At 40.5% G+C, this 15901-nt stretch overlaps 1 pseudogene; it reads right to left on the bottom strand.

Annotated features, from left to right (window-relative positions):
• Positions 1-9862: 9862 nt before the first annotated feature.
• Positions 9863-11652, bottom strand: LOC149844771 (pentatricopeptide repeat-containing protein CRR2, chloroplastic-like; annotated as a pseudogene).
• Positions 11653-15901: the final 4249 nt, after the last annotated feature.

Raw genomic sequence — 15901 nt, 5'->3', positions numbered from 1 at the left:
GATCCTTAAATCAATCAAGCTGAACACAAATGTACGGTCAGAATTTTGAAAAAAAATACCAAAAAATCTTTATTGAGAAGGTTATCATTACCATATATATATATATATATATATATATATATATATATATATATATATATATATATATATATATATATATATATATATATATATATATATATATATATATATATATATAGTAGAGCTTAGTTGCTTGATCAATAGGTGCTTGAGTACCTACTTGATCATGCTAGCCGTCCATCGTGCTATTGATGGATGGCCAGTGCAAAAACAAATAAAATACCATAAAAAATGGGTTAAAACATGCCTAAAAGGGTATTACCGGTGCTTTTTGAGTGCCGTTAAAGGTCCCAGTAGAACTGAGACCTTTAGCGGCGCTCAAAAAGGGTCACCAAATGTCCAAAAGGATGTGCACATAATTATAATTTTGTAATGATGTGCGCATCCCTAACTCTTTAGCGACATTTTTTGAGTGACGAAGTATTTTTAGGAGAAAAACTCATTTTTGACTTTTTTGTTTTTTGTTTTTGTGTCTCATGGACGGTCAACTTGATTAAATGCTCAAACACCTACTCATCAAGTAGATACACTCTACCAGTGGCGGAGCCAGAAGTTTTTCCTTGGGTGGGCAGACTTCGGGTCTCGGGGACAGTGCTATGGTCTTGAAGGACGATCCATTTATTCGGACTAGTTGCGGAGCCAAAAAATTTCACTGGAGGAACAACCGTTCATGGAGAGATAAAACTTAAATAAGCCTTTGAATTAAAATACAATTGTTACAAACACAAACAACTAAATTTGTGAACATAATAAGATAAAACCTTAAATTGTACTTTTAAACTAAAACAAAGATTGTTCACTTAAGAAATACAAACAACTAAATTCATGAAAATTTTACAATTGACATCTTCTATTTTTCATATTTTGAAAACAATTCATAATTACATCATCACTAATGGTATCAAATGTCTCCTTCTCTATGTAAGTAACCAAAGCATCATTGATCTTTTCGCTGAAGTGCTTGTGAAAGATCATTAGTTATTCCCAAAACTTTACACATCAAATGTAAGCAAAAAACAAATTCAAAATCTTGCAACTGATGATATAAAATAATTGCATCTGAGCTTTTTCCTGAATATGTATCTTCTGCAATGAAATCTAACACTTGAATAACAGAAGAGTACATACTGAGTAAATTAACCAAAGCATCGTAATGAGAACCCCACCGAGTATCACCATGTCGTTTGGAACTTATTTCTTGATTTAATCCTCATCCTGTTTCAAGTTCATCCAATGCAAGTGTTTCAACAATTCACATAAATTTTGCTTCTCGAATAAGCTCAGATCTCTTGCATGAAGTGGCAATCAGAAGCAAAGCCCCAACCGATAATCGAGGGACAGAGGGCAAAGTCCCCTGTCGGGAAGGGCTCGCAGAGGCAAAGGGGGTGAAGCCTTCCACCGGAAAAACACAAGTTGGGAAAGTCAAGCGACCCAGATGATGTATGAACTACCATTTCCATTCAATGACCTGGCATGATAAATCTTATACATCTTCCTACTCAGATAGCACAACCAAGCAGAAGGCATTCACACTGGCCAACCTAATCCCCAAGCAAAACATTGACACCACAAATAGTACCTAACAGAAGTCTCAGAGAATTGTAGTCCTATACTTTATGAGCATAGAAACTGCAACAGAAGTGTGAACTATAAAAGGGTCCAGTTGATCTACAAAAGCCAAAAGGACTGATCCATTGTGGATTTTGCATCCAAAATAATAGACCATCTAAGTAGATGGCCAAGAACCAGAATGGAAAGAGAGGTAAAGTGGTAACAATAAATTCATGATAAAACACATGGGGAAAAAAATCATAAACAACAACAAATAAATGAAAAGATATGCTTTATTGTTTGATCTGCAAGTATATATAACTAAAGCAAAGCATTAGAGCGAAGAATCAACATGCAAAGGAAACAACCATTCTACGTACCCATATTCAGATGCCCTTAACATCATATAATAATGAAAACAAAAAATATGTTTTAATTGATTAACTAGAAGACAGTCATGCATTCTGAACAAATCGGCTAGGCATAAAACTTCAAAAGATGTATTACATGTAAAAGCAAAGATACTGAAATATATCTCAGCTTACCAAAATCAAGCAAACTCAAAAGTCAGAGAAAATTAAGCTCTTGATAAAAGTCAAATTTGTGATGAATTTCAAACCATGACAAAATCTATTCTCATTCGATGCGAGAAATGTTTCAGATTTTTTAGTATAACGAAATATTTTGGCAGATAGACTTTGTTTTACATCAGCAGGGTTTTTTCCCTTTTTGCTTCCACCGGTGAGGGTCAGCTACCTCGGTCAGTGACCCATAGCCATGATCAACTGCCGATTTTTTGATTACCTGCTGATGCTCGCCGAGGAGTTGAGGCCCTGAGGGGCTTCGATCACCAACGGCCTCTCCGGCGCCGCCGACATCCATGTTTCATCACCGACATCACAAGATCACAACCATCACCAGACCACCGAGTTGGCCGGAATCCTGAAACCATCGTTGAATGAGTTTCTTTCAAAGGGATTCCGACCATGGATCGTCATTGGGGAGCCAACAATGGTTTCTATCGCCGGGCGTCGCCGTTTTCACCGGAAATTTAACGGCTTCTCTGTAAGGTCAAGGGGGTTTTAACTTTTAAGCTCTGGTCGGCCATCCAGCTGCCATCGCCGAAAAGTACAGGGGATCAGATGTTCGCCGAAGTCCGCTGGGCGTCGTGCTGGCAGTCGTCGCCGGCAGGTCTTTCGGTCGGCGACATGGGTCATCTGACGCTTTGCGGTTTCTGAGAAACCGAAGGCTTCAGTTTCTTAGAAAACGCAAACAGGGTTATCGTGTTTTCAAAAGCAGGGTTATCGTGTCTGTCTGCCGATCGACTAGAAAAGCAAGAGAGAGGGGAGGTTACCTGCGACAGTGCGACGGTCGGCGGCTACGCCGGCTAGCAATGGTCGTCGGCGAACGAGGAGGAAGGTCCGACTGCTACACCGGTGCCTCGCGTCGTCAGAGCTTGGGGGGCACCGCGGGTTCACCGAAGGGAGGCCGGCGACAGTCGCCGGTGGATGCAAAGGACAGAGGAGGAGAGCCGGCGAATGGGGTTGCCGGTGACGGAATGCCGAAACAGAAGGGCAGAGCACATAGGAAAGAGAAAAAGTGGCGAGGGTTTTACCCCTCGACCATTTCGACAGGCTCTAGACGCATCGATAGCCCGGGTCCTGAGTCGACTCGGTTTCGAATTCTAGGGTGGGCGACCGCCCACCCGTGGCTCCGCCACTGCGCTCTACTATATATATATATATATATGTGTGTGTGTGTGTTTTGCACCTTATACTTGAAAGCTCTACCATGCGTCTCACGATTTTCAGTGTGTACGGTTTCTAATTATGAAGTTTTTTTCTTTATTTTCACAAATGTCATTGGCTCTTATGCCAAGTGTTTCAATTACTATGTCTTTTTTTTTTTGAAAGTGAAAAAAACACCATAAGCTGAAAAACAAGAAACGAACCAGTGGGTGCTGGGCTTAATGTTTTTCTCTTCAAACATGGTGTCACCACTCACTGTACATGCACCATTGTTTGTTTCGTTCATGCAGCACTACGTACCACACAGGTTTTTTCCATAAGTCTAGAGTTGAGGTTTCACTTTTTCTTTGTACTGGTCCGTGGAACTTCCCCATGTGTATTGATTATACTGAATAAGAGGGGATCTAAACTTTCTGATTTGTGGGGAATTTTACATTCTAGGCTGGATTGAAAAGGCAGGGGCTTGATCTTATTTGGCTTGGGGAATGCCGTATTGGTCGTGTTTAAAACTGTGGAGCCTTCCTTTATCCTGTTTGATATGTAGCCTTTTTTGTTTGCTTGGCACTGGGTGACCTTTCATCGTCCATTGTCTTTCTCTATCTCTACTTCACTCCACTTAATGAATGATTTTTTCTTTTGAAAAACAAAACTTTTTAGGCTGGATGGTGTACCTGCACCATGGTTTCCAGAGTTGTCTTTCTTTTATTAGTTTTGGTTATGTTGCTTCAAGCTCTTAACCTCTCTGGCTAAGTTTCAAATTTCTTTTAAATTTTTTGTTTGTTTTGAAATTTGGTTTTATTTTTCTAGATTTACCATTTCTGTATGTTTTGGCTTGCATAAAAGTCTGTTTGATCCTGATTGGGTTTTTGTCATATTTTGGTGGTTGTCATTAGAATCTATGCATCAAATGAATGGAGCAACACCTCTGCATAAGCTTGTGGAAGTATTTGTGTTAATAGTTGAACATATTTGCTCATTTGACTTGAGGTTTCTTAATTTACTCCATGCTAATAGCTTAACATATTTTCTCATTTTGACTTCAGCATTCTTATTTAATTCTCCTCTTTTATGTAGTCATTCAAAGTTTATCTTTGAATAAATTAAATGTGCAATTTCTCTTTCATTTATTTTGATTTTAGCACTTTTAATAACCATGTTATCTGTTGATCTGGTTTACTGTATTATCTGCTGAGAAAACGGCCAAACAATTGAAGCGAATGGTAACCTAGAGGCATATGCAAAATTCAGAGGTCAATGAAATCTTTTTTTTTTGAATGGCAGCTTGGGTTAGGCAGACCCCCACCAGTTATTCAACTGTATCACTGGGTTTTGAACCTACGTCTCCTCACAAGGAGACATGCACCGACAGCTCCTACCAACCACGCGAGCTCCCATTGGTGAGGTCAATGAAATCTTGGTGTTTTCTGCACTAGCTCTTTTGTGAGTGGCGGGTGAGGGAGAACACTAGATGGAGACAACGTGTTAAGGTGCATTGGCTCCATACCTCCTGTGGTAGAGTAAACAACATGGTCTCTTTGGTCATTGATGGCATTAGATATGAGGATACTCTTGCACTACCACATGCATTGGTTCCTCTTTCCCGTCTAATTTTCCACTCCAAATGAATTTTTGAAAAATAACAATTATAGGCTTTTCAGCCATCCTTGGCATTTTGAATATAAGTATATAATGCAAAGCCAAGCAAGAGAGGTCAAATCTTACCAAATTAATCCTTCCCGCCTTTGAGAATAGGCGAGATGCACACCATTGAGTTTTCACTCTAATGTGGTTCTCCAACTTAGCCCAATGCACCTCTTTAGAAGTATCTAAAGTGTAGCTGAAGGCCCAAGAAATTCATAGGAAGAGAAATATGATAGAAGCCCGCTTTTGCATAACACATGTAGGGTCATTTATCACCATAACTTGGCATTTGTTACCATTCATATGTAGCCCCGATATCTTCCTAAAAGCATTTTAGGATGATCCAAAGTGCCCATAAGTTTTTCTCCTATACTTCACCAAACACCAACATGTCATCATGAAACAAGTTGACCGAAATACACCCCCCTCTTCAACCAATCTAATCATCACCGATAAGGTTTTTATAGCCAATATAAAAAGAATAGGTGATAGAGGATTACCCTGTCTCAAACCCCTAGAGGGGGTAAACGGCTTCCCATACTCCCCATTGATAGAGACCATAATTGAGGCAGCTATGAGCAGCCCCTTAATCTAGAAAATTCATTTATCGCCAAACCCCATTTTGCTAAGACAACAAAACATGAAATTTAAATCAATAGAGTCAAAGGCTTTTTCCAAATCAATTTCTAGGACAAAATAGCACACACCTGAGCTTTTAATGGAATGCAAAGTTTCATGAGGAGGCATTATCCAAGATTCATAAAGTCTCGTACCCGAGAAGAAAGTACTCTAAAAGTCCGAAATAATCTTATCCAAAAGGGGATTGGCTCTCACAATCAAAGATTTCAATATATTCTTGAAAGTGAATCCTAATAGAGAGATTGGTCTAAACCTGTTAATCTCCTCTGCCTGGGCATCTTTAGGTATGAGAATATATAAGAATAACAAAGTCTTGGGCACCTTAGCATTAGAATGAAATTCATTCATCATTAAGAATAAATTGTGCTTGACAAAATCCCAATTGTATTTGAAGAACTCAATGGTGAATCCATCTAAACCTGGTAATTTGCCATTAGGAAGAGAAGTAATCACCCGCTTAATCTCTTTCATAAAAAACTTGGTGGATTGAAATAGCCAAATCACTTCACTTCAGGGGATTGGGGCTTCACGACTTGCATAAATTTAATTTAGCACTTTTGGCTAATGGCTAAGTGACAATGGTAGATAGGTCGAGGTGATAGTAAGCTATCCGTATTGTTTCTTGATAAATATGACTTAGTGGGCTGGCCTCAAAACTGGGTAGAGAACTCCAAATGGAAGAGGAATTCGGGCATTTGGAAGGGGTGGATCCTTGCCTCAAAGCCTCTTTGTTCCTTCCTCAAAGTTCAGGTTGGGGATGAGGGCAAAACTTTCTTTTGACATGATTGGTGGTGGGGTATTATGTCTTTACATTGTCGGATTTATGAGATTTGGTCCAATGCATCGGGCTCTTGGGATATTATTCTTCGTAGAGACCCCCTCTTCTTTGGCTTTTAACAAATGGTCCTCTCATTGGGGAGTTGTCGCAATGGTCATTGATGGGTGATGGTCAATATAAGGCTGCATCGTTGTATCTTGCCATGAGCAATCCTTGGGCGCAATGGTTACCTAAGAACTCACTGTGGGAGCGCGGCTTGCCACTTAGAAGTTCCCTAATGAGGTGGCTGGTTCTGTAAGGTAAGGTTAACACTGATGTTAGGCTCAAGCGTCATGGTATTTATCTTGCAAGTCGTCGTTCTCTGCACTTATTTTGGGAGTGTGCCTTTACTACGACTCTGCTCTTTAAGGCTTGGGGTGACTTGAACCTCAACTTTGGGGACTGCACTTTCCAATTGTTGCACTTGCAAGTTTTCGGTAAGAAATGACTGTTTGCTTGGCGGGTATGGCTTCTAACTGCATGGAGATTCATTTGGCTCAATGGGTGTTCAAAGGCTTGCATGATAATTTGGAAGGGAGCTGACTCTCCTTTGTCAGCCCTTGTTCTAGTCTCCTTCATGCAGGGACATTCCGTGTATTTGTTCTTTCGTTCTAATGTGTTATCAGATTCATGGAGGTCCTGCTCGATCGGGGCTGATGGTGCAAAAATTGATATTGGCTGATTTTTGGCATGTTTTCTAGTGGCCGGGATCCTCCTTCACATAGTTGTTTTTGTCGGTTTTCTGCTGGCTTCTCTACTTCTGCGTACCTTCCTGCTGTCGTCAATTCCCCTGCTATCATTTTCTTTGCGGGTTGGCATTCTATGCTGATGGATTTGGCCAACTGGAGCATTTGGATCCATCATCTGGTAACCTGTGGTCAGTAGAAGTGGTCATCGCTGTGGGTTCATAGTGACTTTACTGTCCTTGACTGGCTTGGAGGTTTGAAGGGATGTTCATTGTAGATTTCTGTATCCCTTTTCCTTTTCTTTTACAGCGAATGTTAACTCATCACTCGCTGTGACGTTGTAATGTGTTAATCCTTCCTATCCATTAATCTATATATTATTTTTCTTTCAAAAAAATAAGAATTTATTTTTCTGATCCTGAAGATTGCATAAACTGCATACAGCTTTCTTACTGTACACTCATGAGCTCTTATTCCCAAGAGTAAGCCTTTGATGTAAATGCTGTCATCTTATTGAATTTTGTAAGTATAAATGTTGGTTTTCAAGTGTTGGTACTTCAGTTTTTCCAACCCTTTTGATGTGTTATCATGCTATAGTACCTGATAAATTAAAGATTTATTGGATACATTAATCAGTGACTTAATTACTTGGGTGGGGCTAACCAATGTCTTCATTTTCATCAGCATCTTAGAGCATCCTCTTCCTCTGTTACATGAAAACTAAAGCTTGAATTGTGGTTATAATGTACTCCTTACTGTATCCCTTACTATGATCTCATCAAAGCTATTTCTGTGCACAGACGCTTTTGATCTCATCAAAGCTATCAAAGATTCCAAAGGCCAAGTCAAGCACCCATTTAAGGCCTCCCAAAAAGAAATATTGAGGAGATGGGCTCAAAGTAGCCAAGAGGTCAATGATCGCCCAGCTTGCCACGTGTATAACATATAGGAGGACCCGTGAAAGGGAGTCCCTTAAACCGTCCATGAGATCCCCACGTTTTGGCCAGAAGGATTCAGTTTATGACGAATCTTCATGCAAGCAGGATTGGAAGGAGAGGCATGGCGATTATAGGCCCATGACTCATATGGAGGCCAAGAATCACTGAACCCCAGGACATGAGGCTGGAGGCCAAGCCGGACGATCGAATTGTTCATACACTTGTGGAAGCCATAGCGAAACGTTTTGGGTATCCTACAGAGACCCAAGATATGGTTGTACATGAAGCTTCCCAAGAGCCCCTAATACTCAAGAGCCGCGCAGCAAGACATGTCACCTCCAAGTAAAACGGACGCTTAGCTCATGGAGTCAGGTGAAAACCCGATCTGAGAAATTGGCTAGGTTCAAGGAGGTACTCAAAATATATAGACCAAAGCTTTTTAAAGTGAAGGGAAAGAAAGACCTTCCCTAAAGCCTAGAAACTAGAAAGATAAAGGACCCTGTGTTAGGGATTGTGAAATTGTTAGAAATCAACTGTTGGATTGTGTATTTTCGATGAAAAAATAGACTTTTGGACAATTGAATATTAATGAAGATTATGAGCCATCAATTTTAAAGCCATAAAAAATCTTGTTTAGGCATCATAATTGGATGATTCAAGAGCTGGTCCTTATAAAACCAAGCATATAGATCACATTAGTACGGTTAGATTTAAGAGAAAACAACAAAAAAAATCATGAAAATTGCTGTTCATACAGTACTTCTCAAATTCTAGTCTCTTCTAATTATAAGCTATGTTTGGTTAAGCTATTTTTTATACTGTCAGAATCAACCAATTGTTTCCGATTCACAACAAAGAATTGGGGGGTGTTTGAATCAGGCGTTGCATTGTGCAACTGTGTTAACTACAAAGGTGCACACATGTCAACCTGCGGGCTCTGCATCTTGTGCTGTACAAGTTCTTGGAGTAGGACACTAGATAGGACCTTACCCATGAAGCCTCTCAAGTCCTTTGAATAGACCTTAACTTAATTTTCAGATAAATTTCCCCCTATCATTCAACGAACACAGCAATCCTTTAGTACCTTTGAGTTATACTGTATATTGTGACCACTACACCAGCAGTGGTGTAGCTAGGATTCATGTGAGGGGAGGGGGGGGGGGGGGGCAAACAGGGGTGTAGGAAAAAAAAACTGGTTTGTAAAAAATGGCCACAATTATTAATAAAAATCTATTTCATATGAACAAATCAAACTATTTGCTGCAGTCAGGGCTGGGCTAGGACTGGGCTAAAAAAATGGATAAAAATCTATTTCATATGGAATCAGGGCTGGGCTAGGACTGGGCTTTTGAAAAAAAATTTAACTGTTTCGGGATGCAGGACTGGGCTGTTGTCCTGCCCCTCCTAGCTCCGCCTATGTACACCAGGCTTCACATATATGGATGGCTTAAGAGAACTTATCCCATGTGGAAATGCAGTTTCATGAGTTTTCAACCGAATGACCCGCAGTTGTGGAACTAAAACCATTGATATCGATGTCCTGAAAACGGTCTTAGAGCCCCAACAGAGCCACTCAACTGAGCTTGGTTAAGATTGTGCCTCTTAATGAGATGGCCAAGTTGCTCCTGTTCTTTTGAATATCAAAGGAATCATGAATTTGATTAATGATGATTCCCTTTGAGGGCCCCATGGCTATTTTCTGCCCATGTATTCTTAGGCTGCACCAAACATGCATGTTGGCCACTGAGTGACAGGTGAGTCTTGGGATATTAGCTATTAGTCTATTACCAATAATCAGAGCATGAGCAAGACCCATCTTTGAAATGGTGGATGCGATTCACATCACGCACAAGAATCTCTCTTCCTGTAAACTTGGAAATGAACTTTGTTACTGAGTGGCAGTCTTCGCATAGCCGGAGGTTCTTTGTGATCCGAATGGTTTCACGACCACTAGTATTGATAAGCCCAAAACCTAGAGCCAAATTTTCGCTGTGCCCCAATAAGATCTGGTCCTTCTCATTTTGCTTGAGTTCATAAAGCACAATATCAGTATCGGGAACGTAACCCCATTGTTCATCTCTTTGGAAATCTTAAGCAGCAATGCATGAATCTGCACAATTTGAGGTTTCGGTTCATCAACTGAAACAAAAGAATAGATCCCTTTCTTCACTTCTATCCAACTACAACCAGCAAGTTTTCTCAATCCTCGTTCTTCAACCATTTTCTTCACCCTAGCAACATCTTCCCACATATTTGCTTTTGCATATATGTCGGTAAGCAGTACGTAATTACCAGCATTCAAAGGCTCCAATTCGAAAAGAAACCGTGTTGCTCAATCTGCTAGCTCTACATTGCCATGAATTCTACATGCACCCAGTAATGCACCCCACACACTTGCACTAGGCTCACTTGGCATTTTTTCTATGATCTTGGCAGCTTCATCCAATCGTCCAGCACGACCTAGGATATCAACCATGGAAGCATAATGTGACAGACGGAGAAACTTTGTATTTGATCTCCATGGATTCGAAGAATTGCAGACCCTGGTCGACAAGCCCATCGTGGCTGCAAGCACCCAACAAACTCAAAAACGTGAGATCACTGGATGGCACTCTCGCTTGAATCATTTCCTTGAAAATCCCTATAGCTTTTGCTGCAATCCCATTAACACCATACCCAGCTATCATGGAATTCCAAGAAACAGTGTCTCTCTTAGTCATTCCATCAAACACTTTCTTCGAATCAACCAAGCTACCACATTTTGCATACATTGCCACCAACGAATTCTTAACAGGCAAAACCGAATCCAATTCTCTTCGAAGAACAAAAGCATGAGCCATCCTCCCCTGGTCCAGAGCAGCCAATGCACTGAAACCCTGAAGGACGCTGACCAAAGTGACCGAATTGGGTGCGACGCCCTCATCCATCATCTCTCTGAAAATCTCCAATGCATCCTCCACCTGTCCGTTCTTCACATGAGACGCAATCATCGCACTCCAACTGACGACATTTCTCTCAGGAATTTCATCAAACACTCTGCGTGCATACTCGATACACTTGCATCTCGCATACATATCGACCAGGGTGGTCGAAATGTAGACGTCAGACTCGAACCCCTTTCGGAGAACATGACCATGAAGCTTCTTCCCAAGCACAAGCAACTCAGGAACACAGCAAGCCTTCAGAATGCAAGTATACGTGAAGCGATCGGAAACGACGCCACCGTCTTCGATCAATCGCCGAATGACGCAGATGGATTCGTCGAGATGGCCAACCACGGCGAACGCCTGAATGAGGGCATTGTACAAGAAGATCGATGGGTTCTCTACGACATCAAAGACGAGCCGAGCTTCGTCAATCGAGTTGCAGGCATAGTACATATTGACGAGCTTGGTGGCGAGGAAGGCGTCATGGAAGAACCTGCCGTCGGCGAGGTGCCGGTGGACGATTCGGCCGAGCCGGAGGGCCTTGAGGTGGGTGCAGGCGAGGATGAGGGACTCATGCGTTTTCTGGCCCAGTTGGAGGTCCGATAGATCAACTTCTTGGTTCATGAGAAGGCGGATTGCTTCGCCGAGATTGCCTTGCTTGCAGAGGTATTGAAGATGGCCATTGGTGGTGGTGATAACGGTGGAGAGGATGGGTGGTGGAAGAGCGGCGGAGGGAGGAAGAGATTGGTGGTGGAGTCGGCGAATGGGTGGGAGAGGGAAGGAGGGGAAGAGGGAGGGGTGCAGCCTCCACGAGTCGTTGGTTAGTGAAGAGTTGGTTAAGTCTCACCACCCATTTGCTTATGTGCATATGTTCATGGGTTGGGTGTGGCTAAGCTGACCTTCAAAAGGAATGTAGTCATGGACCTAGACTCGGGTTAGGTTTGGTCCTAAGGATGAGTGGGCTAAGATAGACAACTATTTTTTATTTTGGAAAATTTAAAAAAATGTACCTGAATTTTTGGGTGATAATAAGAGAACACACCTAAGTTCTCAATATTGTTAAAAACACACCTGAACTTTTTTTTATGGTTGATAAAAGAAATTAAAAAAATCTATGGTTTGCTTCCATTAAGGTTGCTGATAAACGTGTGTTACAATTACCAAAACCTAGGAGTGTTTTTTATTGTCATCATAAGTTTAGGTATGTTTTTGAAAATTTTTCTCAAGAAAAAGATTTTGTTTAGAGGACCAACCAATAACTTTATCTTATTAACTCAACTTGGGTTAAAGATAGCAAAAGTTAATTTGATAGAAATGTGTTTGTGATTAAGGGAGCATAAATTCAAATGTGTTTTTTACAATATGAAGAACATAGGTGTATTTTTTATTATAAGAAAAACTCTAGGTGCTTTTTTTGATGTATAGGAAAAACTACCTCACTCGCTCACGAGCTTATTGGTGTAAAAACCCCAAGTCCTTCATTGATCAACAGGTAATATGCCTTCCTTTTGCCTTATGTAGGGTTTTTAATGGGTTGGGTTTGACCTGGATCTGACCCGTACTAAACCCTAATAGCTAGGGTCAAGGTTTGGTGATAAATAAGAAGGTTCAGGTCCGATTAATATATGGAGTCAGGTATGGTTTGTGAAATTATATACCAAACCCAAGCCCGACATGAGTTCCAACTAAGATCCACAAATTTTCAATGTAAAAAAGATAAAAAATATTATTTTACCGTTTATGGTCTGGTTCTGGTTCATGAAATATTTTATAGGATTCAGGCATGATTTCTCTTATGGTGGGTACGATTGAAACCGGGTCCAGACCCGATACCATAATCTCAGTTCAGGTTTGAGTCTGGTTCCACCTGGGTCTAAACCAAACTCGACCTGTTGACACCCCTAGCCTTGTGGCAAATGATGTGTTTTCGAACTTGTGACGTTTCTTCAGCTTGGCAACTTTCACAAGCCTACCAAAACAGCGACACTTTTATGTATGCTAACATAATACATCTTCAAATACACAATTCTAATAGGTTTCAGGATCCATGACCATGGAAAATGGATTTTGATTATTTTATACAATTAAGCTGAGCCAGATTGGGACCAACCTGATCCAACCGGTTAAAGATTGCAGTCTGTAAACCTTAGGACTCTAACAAACATGGAACCTTATTGGGCCTTGTAATGAGCTCGGAAGAGTCCTGACATACTTCTGCATGAACTTTGCATGGTTAGAAGACTAGCTTCGATTGAACATGGTTTTGAACTTTGAACATTTATATAGATATGGTTGGGAGGATGAACTTCCTGTACTGCAACTTTTTAGCCATGAAAAGATTGAAGTTCATACTTCATACACTTGGTCATAAAAATCTCAAGGACTGGTCGCATATGATAAAACACCTTACTTAGGGCAGGGAAGTGAGTGCACCACTTGTAGTTTGGCTTGTAAAGAGCTCATTCGAACTCGTAAAATAGGCTCGGCAACTCAAACATGAACAATGGGTGTTCAGCTAGGCTTGACTTGTATAGGCTCGTTAAGTAATAATAAATATAGTTTGGATATATTTTATATTATATAAGGTAGTGTAGAATAAATAGCTGAAGTGTTTTGCCTGCCAAAAACATGTTTAAAGTTGAATCCTATTGATTCTATCTAAGAAATCATGTTCATTCTCTCTCTCTCTCTCTCAGTGAGCCAGCTTGAACAGCTCGATGGGTCTAAAATATTAATTTTACTTCTAGCTTTAAAATAATGTTTTTTTTTTCTTGAAATGAGCCAGCTCGAGCTCTGCTTGACTCATTGCAAAAAAGAGCTAAGTGAGGAGCTCCACTCATCACAAAAAAGAGCCAAGCTTGAACACCTCACTTTTGGTTCATTCAGCAAGTTTACTAGCTCTGATCATACTTGTGGTTTTTTTTGTAACTTTTCAATAAGCCGATCTGTAATAGCCCATAAAAGAGGCCGCTGGGAATCAGGTAAAGCCGTTCTCGAGGTGAATCAGTCAGGGACCTGGTCAGATGGGCTCTCGAGGTGACAGTCTATAAACTTTAGGTATTATGATTTTCTTGTGAGACAAAGTTTCAATGAATTAAAAAAAAGGAAAATCTAAGAAAATATCGGCAAATATAAACAATATAAAAGAAATTTATGAAATAAAGAAACATTAAAAAAGTAGCTTTTATTGGATTGGTATCATGATATTTCATAATAAACATTATCTTTATCACACCAAGACATTTTCAAGATTAAATCGGTGTTTGAGAATATCAATGATAAAATCATGATATTTTCAAAATATGGGTAATATTTGTGACATGAAACTTACATAAACCCTCATGAAACTCCACCTGGAAAGAGATGAGGACTCTTATCAGTCAAGTACAGACCAGGCAGTTGTTCACTGAAAAGAAAAAGCTAGGCCAAGATCCAAGGTGAACTGTACCAAGGCGAAGATCTTTATTGACCCACCTGACCTGGTCTCTTTTGACTCACTAAAGATGACCTAGACTGCCAACTTTGTTCACATATAACTTGGTTCGAGTTCATATCCAGGCAGGCATGAATCCCAGACCAAGCAAAGACCAATTTGCGTAAATGCTGTCCAAGTTACGGAGGTCAAGGGTCCGGACTTATCGGGTTAGGCGGGTCCAGATCCAGAACCTTTGACAGCTAACACCTGCATCAAATATCCCCAGATGATGCCATTTTTTAAGCCAATGCATCACAATGCAGCAAAGTAAAGACATGTTTCAACTTTATCTTTGCAGAATCTTGCTTTCTTGGGACTTTGCTTCCTTTGAAATTATCTCTTTGTTTAATAAACATGCAACCCTCTTGCATTTCTTTGTCGACACTTACAATTCATGTGTCTTGTGCATGGCTGAGTATGACAACAATGCTAGAACCCCCAACTCCACAAATACCATTATCTTGGTTGTCTTCTTGCTCTTCCTGCTGCTACTGTTCCTCTGGCCTGCAAGAAATGGCTGTCACTGGCTGCAGATCAAGTGTATAAGGTCTGTTGAGGATGAGTCGATGGCCGGAAATGTCGCAGCGAGCCACCGGAGCCGCGATCTCTTGGAGACTCAAGCATTCCATACTAGAAACAGAGCCTCTCCTCCATCTTCACTCTACAATGACAGTGCCCATGAAGTCCCAACTGGTCCTAATCCTGTATCCAATAGGTAAGCAATCATCTTGCTCATCTTCATGGTCACCATCATTATCACCGTCCTCAGCGTCGTCATCGTCTCCGATTGCTTATGTTCCATTGCAGAAGCTGCAGCTCAGAGGTTGGAGCATGCACAACTTGGAGTAGTAGTTCAGCAATATCAAATTTCACTACGTTATCTCTAATCCTAGAAAACCATATAAAGTCAAGTACCTTCTACCTCCTGGTAGATAGGATGTAAAATTCATACATTTTTTTTCCTTTTCTTTCTGTGTAATGATGGTTGGGAGAAACCTCATTTGTGAATGTATGTTCTTTTGTTCATCAAGGAGTTACGTTTAGTTGACTAAATAGATGAGCATAATAGGATGATGAGTGTAATCATGCTTTTGGGTTTGTGTTTGTGTTTGTGGAAAAGGAAAGAAATAGGATGGGTCTTTAGTTTGTGCTTTTTGGTTTGGGGAAGATGGCATGCAATGATTAAAGGAAAAAGGGTTTGCATGTCTTATTGTTTTTTGTGCAAAGATAAAGCATCCAAGGCTGCATACGAAGGCTCCCCTTTCAGCAGGCATCAATGAGCATCCTAAAAGATGCCAAAATGGGCCAAACAGCATATATATATATATATATAAATATAACTTCATTATAAAGTTCTTGGAGCTATCCTCTCTAATCAAAACCAACAATATGAGTTGG

Source organism: Nuphar pumila, chromosome 2 (assembly GCF_984573655.1).
Source record: "Nuphar pumila chromosome 2, dmNupPumi1.hap1.1, whole genome shotgun sequence".
Taxonomy (NCBI): Eukaryota; Viridiplantae; Streptophyta; class Magnoliopsida; order Nymphaeales; family Nymphaeaceae; genus Nuphar; species Nuphar pumila.
The sequence above is the reverse complement of the archived record's forward strand: the minus strand, read 5'-3'. Positions and strand labels throughout refer to the sequence as shown.